At 39.2% G+C, this 10160-nt stretch overlaps 1 non-coding gene across 1 annotated transcript; it reads right to left on the reverse strand.

The window, feature by feature from the left end:
* Nucleotides 1-9383: 9383 nt before the first annotated feature.
* TRNAC-GCA (transfer RNA cysteine (anticodon GCA)) lies at nucleotides 9384-9455 on the reverse strand. The gene has a single exon. It is a non-coding gene; the product is annotated as a tRNA-Cys (tRNA).
* Nucleotides 9456-10160: the final 705 nt, after the last annotated feature.

The following is a 10160-nucleotide window of genomic DNA, read 5'->3' on the forward strand; positions in this document are numbered from 1 at the left end:
TGTCGTGTCTGACTCTTTGCGACCCCATGGACCCCACCAGGCTCCTCTGTCCATGGGATTCTCCAGGCCAGAATACTGGAATGGGTTGCCATGCCCTCCTCCAGGGGATCTTCCCAACCTGGGGATCAAACCTACATCTCCTGTGTCTCCTGCATTGCAGGCAGATTCTTTACTGCTGAGCCACTGTGGACAGCTCCGATCATTCCCTCGTCAGTCACATTTATTAAATTTATTGAAGAAGAAAATGGGTTCATCTGTCTGACAAGGCAGAAGCGGAACCATATATATCATTCTCTTGACTTCATACTGTTCAGGCCCCAGGGAAATATTTCTCTCCATCTCTTGTTCTTTGTATGAAAAAAGAAAGGTGAGTATATCCTATCGCTATGAATGTTGTAAAGGTTTATGGGTTTTGCCTCTGCTGGCAGCAGAGACAGACACAGCTCATGCATTTAGAAGGCATATTTGTCAAGGCTGGAAAATACAGCAGACCGTATGTAGGTGTTTGGTTGCTTGACTTGTGAGTTAAATGTTTAGCCTCTATTTGTACTTTATCTGCCTCAGTTCCCGCCTTCATATATCTGACTTCTCCTCTCTTGCCAATTTCTTCTCTCAGAGCCTGCCTCTCTCTAAACACTTTATCTTCAACACCTTTATCTCTCATTCAGCTTTCACTGGTTGTTCCTTCCTTGGAATCACTCTTTCTGCCTTGTGGGTGAAAAATTTTCATCTTCAAGAATCTATTTGAGTTAACACTTCTTTGACATTTTCTCAAGAACCCCCGCTTCAACATGGATCGATCTAAAATAATAGTTAAAATATGAAATGCTAACATTAAGTGCTAATATAAGTCCTAAAATATTAAGTGCTTGTATATATTAATATATTAGGCTATTATATACAGGCATATATATGTGCTCAGTGCTTGGTTGCTTCAGTTGTGTCCAACTCTTTGTCATCCCATGAACTGTAGCCCTCCAGTCTCCTCTGTCCATAGGATTCTCCAGGCAAGAATACTGGAGTGGGTTGCCATGCCCTCTTCCAGGGGATCTTCCCAACCCAGGGATCAAACCTGCATCTCTTGAGTCTCTTGCATTGGAGACATATGCATACATAGGCATGGGGCCTGGCACAGAGCAATAACTCAATATGTTTCCTTTTTTAAAATTAGTTCTTCTTGTTAAGTTTAATTATCCTCTCCTTACCCTCATCTCACCTTTTCCCTACCATACTAGATTAGTTAACACTATGTTTCCAAAGCATTCTCTACTCCCATATTGGATTTTTAACACTCATATACTCAACTAGTATTTGTCTTTCTGTGTACGTCTCATTCATTCTTTTAAACCAAGAATCCAGTATTAAGCTGAATTGACAAATCAGTTTCCAGAGGGAAAAGAGGAAATGGTATTTGCAGAGATATGTGAGGGTCTGGAATACAGAACTAGAAATGGAGACAATGAATAACATTACAAGATTTTAAAATAAAATTAAAAAGCTATGAGGAATGTACAATAGATATTTACAAAACTAAAAGACGGGGCATTTGAGGCATTTTCTTTGATACTCCAATGGGTTATTTATCTGGAAATGGTAGGGGATTGTTAAATGAATGAGTTTACTCCCTCATCCTTCTACTCCAGTTCCATTAGAGATACTCAGCTGCCTTACATCAACTGCCAAAATATCTTCTTCAAAGTCAATGTAGCTTATTTATATCTTCTTCAAGAAAAAAAAAAAGCTCTCATTTAAGCCTGAGATAATTCTTTTTGTTGTCTGTATCTGGCATATAATAGGTGTTTAACGAATAGTGTAAAGTATTGCCCTTCCAAACAATAATATAACTATAAAAATATACATACATATGATCATTTCTGGAAAAAGAAGTTTGATATAAAAATTTTAATGGAAGTTCAGGATACTATTCTTAACCCTGGCCAGCTCTCATATGGAATGAGTAATGCAGTAGCTTCGGTTTACCTCGTATCTTAAGAGCACACCACCTCTTGATAGCATAGAAATATGAAGTATTTCTATGACAACATACAGATAAACAAGGCTTCCCAGGTGACTCAGTGGTAAAAATCTTCCTGCCGATACAGGAGACTCAGGAGACACAGGTTCAATCCTTGTTGAGAAGATCCTCTGGAGTAGGAAATGGCAACTTTCGCCAGTATTCTTGTTTGGAAATTTCCATGGAGAGGAACCTGGTGGACTGCAGTCCATGGGGTCAGAGAGTTGGATGCAACTGAGCACACATAGGTAAATAAACAAGATAGCCGGTCATCAAAACTATCTAGTTTCTATGGATTGATATTATTACTTATTATATTCTTAGCTGAGTCATAGGAAGCTTCTCATATTGTTTTTGACAACAGAATTTCTCTTTTTAGAAAATACCTTTTAGGCCCTCCAGAAAAGTGTTGAAATATGTCACGTGAGAAGACAATTATAATGATTGAATTTCAGCGAAATCTTTCTTGTCTCTTTTTATACTTTATCCTCTCAATTTATAAAATGTAAGAAGTTTATCCAATTTCTGCACTTTTCCCTTTCCATTAAACTTGATAGTTATAATCAACCAATTATGTTAAAAATCAAGAAATGAGTATCCACCCATTAAAAAGACATTTTCTCACTCTAGGGCTGGCAAAAATTAGCAGTAAAAATACAGGAGAAAAATAAGCATGTTAGGTAGAGATTACTTTGAGTCAACTCTTCTAAAGACAGTTGTAGCTCCGTGAGGTGACAGATCTGTGAGTAATAGGCCTGTGACACTGAGGGACAGGTAAAAATGATTACAAGAGACTCAATAGCTTTTTAAAAAGCCTTTTCTTTAGCAACTTGTTATCCTGAAGAAAGTTATAAACTGTATTAGAAAACACTTCTATCTGAGTTGAAAATTGCTTCCAAAATTCTCGATGGAGCACTGGATGAGGTAAGCAGATTTGATGGCTTCAGTCCTGCAATTACATCCCCACTCTCTGTGCTTCCAGCTTTCCCTGAGACATCCCAGTGAAATTACACAGAAACATAGCTGTGTAGCTAATACTCATAGCATAACTCATGTATGTGACACAACTGGTCTAAAAAAGGTTGATACATTAAACAGCAGAGGAATTAGTTTTTAAGCCATGTTAAAGGATGTGGTGGAAAAAAAAAAAACATCTGGAAAAGAACAGGTTGATTGAAATAGGCCTGCATGGTTTCAGAAATGGAAGATCATATTAAACTAATCTCCGAAAGAACTCTGAGAGTATTACTGCCAACATAGACAAAGGCAGTTCAAGGATGTAATACATTTGGATTTTCAGGGATCATATGAAAATGCTGGAGCTTAAAGGGTCAGTCTAGCAATGAGTTACCTTTTATCCTTCCCATTGTTTTCAAAGATGAAGTTCTGGCTTGTTTTAGAGATACATAGGGACAGGCAGCAACATGTACATTCATTGTGCCTACTATGTGCTGGGCTATGACTGATATTAGAGTGATATATCTTCATCCTAAGATGTCTAGTCTGGAAGCCAGGCAACGGTTTTGACAACACAATAGAGACAAACACTAATCCAGACAGATTTTACATGATCTGCTTGAGATGTTTAAGGGGAATTTGAATTTTAAAATTAAAGCTGAGGATAGTCCTCATCCCCATCTAATGATGATGATATATACAGGAAGGCATATGGTGTTCTGCAGAAGCACTTTGTAGAAATAGAAAAGAAATGATATAACCAGAATCTTAAAGCAAAATGTCATTTTGTACATTTTTTAGTTATTTGTAAAGCAACTTTGACTCTCTTAAAAGAAGCTTAAATCTTGTTGAACAGATAAGTAATTTAATTAGATTGGTGACAGCAGTTATCACTTGAATCTAGCTGCATGATTTATGTTTAATCATAGAATCATAAGCTAGAAAGAATCATAGACTATAGTTCCAAGATTCTTGAAGTGTTTTATAATACAAAAGTAAAAGTTTTTATGGTCCAATAGTTTAGAAATTAATGGGCTAAATGAAGTGAAACTGGGTTTTCTTCTTAAGGACATTTCACTGAATGTACTCTCCCAATGTGTATTTTTTCCCCCACAAACAGACAAGCACATAGAAAGTCTAACATAATGTTAACTGGAAGTGGCAAAAGTTGGCAGTGTTCATTTTAGCTTTTTACCACTGGGTGTGTTCCTGGCCATGGGTTTTTCATATATCGCCTTCGTCATGGTAGGTTTCTTCTATTTCTGGTTCATTAAGTGTTTTTGTTGTGAAAAGGTGTGGAATTTTGTCAAGTTTTTTGTTGCATCAGTTGAGATGATTTGGGTCTTTTCTCCTTCATTCTGTTAAGGTGACATATCACATTGATTTTTGACCCATTCTAAAATTCCAGGAGTGGATTCCGCTTGTCATGGTGTATAACCCTTTTAATGTACTGCTTTTGTTTGCTCGTATTTTGTTCAGGATTTTTATGTTAATATTTGTGAAGGATATTTGTGATATTCTTGTGGTGTATTTGCCTGGCTTTGGTATCAGTGTAAAAGTTTTCAAAATACATTCTGGATTCAAAAAAAGAAAAGAGAGAGCATGGATTATAGTATTTACCAAAGTACTCTGACTATGCACACACTTAATGGGAACATGCATTGGAGAAGGAAATGGCAACCCACTCCAGTGTTCTTGCCTGGAGAATCCCAGGGACAGTGGAGCCTGGTGGGCTGCCGTCTATGGGGTCGCACAGAGTTGGACACGACTGAAGCGACTTAGCAGCAGCAGCAGCAGCAATGGGAACATGCAAGAATATGAACACTTCATGGGAATATGCACTGGAAAACTCTTTGGAAGATATTGCTTTTGCCCAACTTCCTTATTTTGCAGAGACAGAATTAAGATTCAGTGGGTGAAATGATTTACACAGTCAAAAATCAGTTATAGTGAGCCAAGATTAAGAATCTTGCTTTTAGATTTTCAATTAGCACTCATTCTTTTAAACTATGGTCTTCAATTTGCATACACATAACTCTTAGAGAACTTAGGGATTTTCCTGACATATGTTGGCATAGATAGTTTAAGGGAATCTAGTGCCTTATCTGTTTCTTAAAATTGATTTGTCTTAAGAACAAGCCTGTGAGTTGAGTTGATCATCGGGGCAGATTGCTTTCTTTTTTCTTATAACATCTTCCAAGATACCCTTTCTTTTTATTTGATACACTGGGAAAAATGATTTACTTTTATAGAAAAGCCATATGCTTTTAAGAAATTTACCTGGCTGTCATTGGCTATCCACAGAATTATAAAGAGTACTATTAAATGAAAAAGCTTGTTACTTCAGCTTGCATAATATTGGTCTCATCAATGTAATAGTTATTAACACCCACAGAACATAAACATATTTACATTTTGATGCCATTTGCCTCTAATGGGCCATGGATTATTAATGATCAATGAAGCGACCTGTACAAGTCATTATATTGCAAACTCAGTACCCATTGATTTCATGTATGTATCTACTACCCTTATTTCTATTATTCTCAATGAGTCTGTGTGCCTGTCTGAGACTAGTCCTTCCATCCGTGTACTAAAGTCCCTCCTCTCCCACCTACTAGAGGTATCACCTAAGCCTTTCTCTCTCTGTCTCTTGAATCTCTGTGTTGTACTATTCTCTTTCATATTAAAAACAATCCCCTCCAACTTTTATAATTAAAAAAAAAACAACACAATGCCCTTTTGATTCCGCTGGTTCCTCCAGCTCTTTCTCCTTTTTCTATTGCCTTTTATAGTAATAAATTCCCAGAGTTATCTATACTTATTGTCTCTGTTTTCTCTCTTCCAATCCTCTACAAAACTAATTGCCTTGTGTCTTTGATCCCTATCACTTCAAAGCCACTCTTGTCAAGGTCATCCCAGTCTCCCCCATTAATAAATCTAATGGTTAATTCTCAGCCCTTGTCTTACTTCAGGGCATTGGATATGGTTGATCACTTCCTTCTCTTTGAAATACTTTCTTCACTGAGCTTCCAGTACACCACATTTTCCTGCTTTTTTTTTGTATGCCCCTTGCCACTCCTCAGGGTCCTTTTCTGGGCCCTTGACAGTCCCAATCTTTGGACATAGGGCTTACTTGTTTCTCTTCTTATCTGTAGTCACTTCTCATATGACTTCCTTTAGCTTCTTGGCTTTGAATACAATCTCCATGCTTACGACTTTCAGCCTCCTACACTGTCATCTCCGTGTTTTTTCTCTTGGTCTCCAGATTTGTATACTGGGATACCTACTTGACATCTGTACTTAGGTGGCTAAACAACATCTTGAATTTCCAAACACCCCATTTCCATTCTTCCTTTCCAATTGTTTTTCTTGCATTTAATCTGTTTCCACTAATGATAGCTCAGTCTTTCCAGTTTCTTATCCTTGACGCTTCTCTTTCCTCATATCTCGTATGCCCAATGCCATCGAGAAATCTTTTAAGCTCAAAATTCAAAATGTCTCCAAAATAAGACCGTTTCTTATCACCTCCACTGCTGTCCTTCTGGTTCCAGAAACTATCATGTCTTGCTCAGACTTTTATTTTTGTGCACCAACCCCCATCTTGCTTTCCCGTCCTTATCCAACATCTGTCACAGCAGCCAGAGATGTCCTGTTAAAATATCTGGTTGAATATTCCATGGCTATTTTTCTTAGAGAAAATCCTGAAGAGTTCACAATAGCCTACAAGACCTTACCTGACTGGGTTCTTACTAACTCTCCACTATTAACCTCCAGTTCCTTTAATCTGCTCCAACCAGGTAACTCTGATGTTCTTTGTACGTCCCAGGCTGCTCTCAGAGGAGGATATTTATTCTTGCTGTTCCTTCCCTCTATAACACTTTTCCTCAGCAACCTCGTGGCTCATTTCCTCACCTCTTTCTTGTCTGTTCAGATTTCATCTCTGCAGCGAGAGATCTTCCCTGATCACTGTGTTTGAAATAACAGTAGTCTTCAGAATTTCCTCACACTTTCTGATGCTTTGATTTTCTTCATATCATCATCTGCTGCTGCTGTTAAGTCGCTTCAGTTGTGTCCAACTCTGTGTGACATATCATCTAGTGCCTTCTAATGGAATTTACCTATTGTTCTACTTATTATGTGTCTCCACACAGTAGAATATGAACTGTGAGAAGACAAGCTTTCTTATGTGCTTTATTCGCCATGGTATTTCAAATGGAATAAAAGAAGTGTTTGAAAAGATAAAATATGTACAGTATACCAACTTTGGAATAGTGAGTATATTTAGGGAGGGATGGTATGGAACAAAAATTGATGGAGATAAACAGTTTTATTTTTATTATTTAGTTTTATTATTTGTAACATGTTCTTTTTTTTAATAATAAAGGACTCAATCATGGTAAGAGATCATTCTGATAACATATTGATGGTGCATACAAGGGTTTTAATTGTATTTTTCCTTTGAAATTTCTGAATGTTTAAAACGTCTTATAATGTTTTAAAAGAACAATTTGTTGTGAAAGGAGTGAGCAGATCAGAAGTGGAGCACATCTGAATGGCTGGAGTGTGGGTGGGGGAGAGGGACAGATATCAGGAGAGGGGAAAAGGCAAAGAAAAGAAAGACAGTGGCGAGGCGTAAGGTAGTAACGGCGGTACTAAGTGAGCTCGTTTTATGAAAGGATGTTTTGAACAAGCATCACAGTGCAGTGCTTCTCAACCTCAACCTGCATGGGAATCACAGAGGGATTTTGTTTTAATAAGCAAATTCCAAGTCAGTTGGTCTGGGAGCGGCTGTGGTTCTGCCCCTGTGGGACTCCCCCAGGCGATGCCCAGCACTGGTCCTCGATCGCTGGTAGAATCCCTGAGAGAGTGGAAGAAAATACGGGGTCCAACCCCTAAGATTCTGATTTAACTGCCATTGGATGTGGGCTGGCCCCCATCCCAGAAGTGACTGCAAACCACAGCAGACCTTAAGAACTACTCTAAGGGATCAAGGCCAGGTGCCTTCCTGACTCATTGCCTCTAGTGAGGACTCCTTCGAGGTGTCGACTTCCTGCTGTCGGCTGGGGGTTTTGTGGCAAAGGTCACTGAACTGTACCAACTGATGGAGCAGGGATTAGGACGCAAATGCAGACCTAGGCTGCTTACCTGACAGGTGTGCTTCTTCTGAAGGAGGCCTAGCTGGTCAACTGTTTCAGGAACCTGAATCACCTTTACGAGCAATGCAACAGTAGGGAAAACATATGCTGAATTCAGAGAAGAAAGCTATCAGACATACTGCTGACTTGTCAGAGCTGTTGCCAGGCCATCAGATCAATCACTTAATCATTTCATTCATTTATTATCTTCCAAATGTACTGATGATCGGGCATGTGTAAGGCATATAATTTAATGGTGGAGAAGACAGAGTTATCCCAGGCTTGGCAGGGCTTTCAAGCTTTAAGTTATGAGGGACAGAAAATTGTTATCCAGTTGTGAATTACTGATAATGTGGTAATTGTTCCATGCACATTCTGGGTACTGAAATCATGAGTAGTAGGGAGTGGAGAGCAAAGCTTGCCTGAAGAAACGACAGATAAACTGAGGTCTGAAGGGTGGGTGGTCATCAGGAGACCTGGGTCGGAAGCAGGGGGGAAGTGCTGTTGAATACAGAGTGATAGTCTGTTTCTCAGGATAGTTCTCAGATGCGTAAACAATTTTCTTTCTCTTTTTCCCCAATGTGTTTTTATAGAAAGCCTTTAGAAACAGCATTATTCCAAATGCTTCACTTTGTTTTTGGTTTCTTTTGCAATTTGGAAAAGCCAGTCCATATTCAAGGAAGAAGTTTGAAACCAGCGGTTTCAGACAAGACAAAATGAGGAGAAGCTATAAGAAACGTGGAAAGGAGGGACAGAGTCTGAGCTGAGTGGAGATAATTGTTCAAAAAGGAGTTGCCGTGGAAGGGAGGAAGAGATGAAGTGGAAAATGCGAGGAGTCTAGAGCTCGTGAAGGCAGCTTGAAGACAGGTGCATTAAGTCCAGTGAAAAATGGTGGTGTCCTTGACTCGGACATTTAAGAAGTCGCCAAAGGGAAGCAGCCAGTTTGTAGAGGTGTTGTTACTGCAGGGTTGTGGGACTGATTGGAGGGGTGATGGGGGAGAGGATAGACCTACAGATGGCTCTTAGAATTTAGATTGCTGTGCTCATTTGTGGGTTTCTGCTCTGAGTTTCATGAGTTTTTAACCTCATAACCATAATCGCTTGACTATAATCCAAGTATGCAGTCTCTTTTATTATCTGATTGAAAGTTAAGTCACTCAGTTGTATCCGACTCTTTGTGACCCCGTGGACTGCAGCGCACCAGCCTCCTCTGTCCATGGGATTCTCCAGGCAAGAATACTGGAGTGGGTTGCCATTTCCTTCTCCAGGGGATCTTCCCAACCCAGGGATCGAACCTTGGTCTCCTGCATTGCAGGCAGACGCTTTAACCGCTGAGCCACCAGGGAAGCCATACTTTTAATACCTAATAATTCTAGACTTTCAATGACATAAGGATCTTCAAGTACTTAGTATGAAAAACAGTAGGAAATCAAATTACATGGAAACTTTTTAAAAATTGCCATTTCTTTAGTGAGGAATGGAATACTATATTAGTGGAAGCATGCTGCTGACCATTCCATTTGAATTCCTTTTGTCCTGTGATTCTTAGAATATGATGTTTCGGAGTCACTGGGCTAAGGCCGATCTGATGGTGAGATGCAGTTTTATGCTGAGGGGTGGAGGGTGGGCCTGCCAAAGACTTGGGAAAAATATTACCTACCCTGAGAACATCCAGTCAAGATGATAATTTGGAACTCAAACAGAAATTGCCAAGAATATTGACAAGATAGCATGATAATCTCACATGGAATTTGTCTACGTTAGTTAATCATGTTGTTCTGATACACTATAGTCCATGGGATCGCAAAGAGTTGGACACGACTGAGCGACTTTCACTTCACACTTCACTTCAGATACACTCATCAAATACAAAATCAATACTTAACTGAGATATCTTTTTCTGAAAGTGAAAGTCGCTCAGTCGTGTCCGACTCTTTGCAACCCCATGAACAACTATATAGTCCATAGAATTCTCCAGGCCAGAATACTGAGGTGGGCAGCCTTTCCCTTCTCCAGAGGATCTTCCCAACCCAGGAATTGAACCCAGGTCT

Source organism: Capricornis sumatraensis, chromosome 4 (genome assembly GCF_032405125.1).
Source record: "Capricornis sumatraensis isolate serow.1 chromosome 4, serow.2, whole genome shotgun sequence".
NCBI classification, from domain to species: Eukaryota; Metazoa; Chordata; class Mammalia; order Artiodactyla; family Bovidae; genus Capricornis; species Capricornis sumatraensis.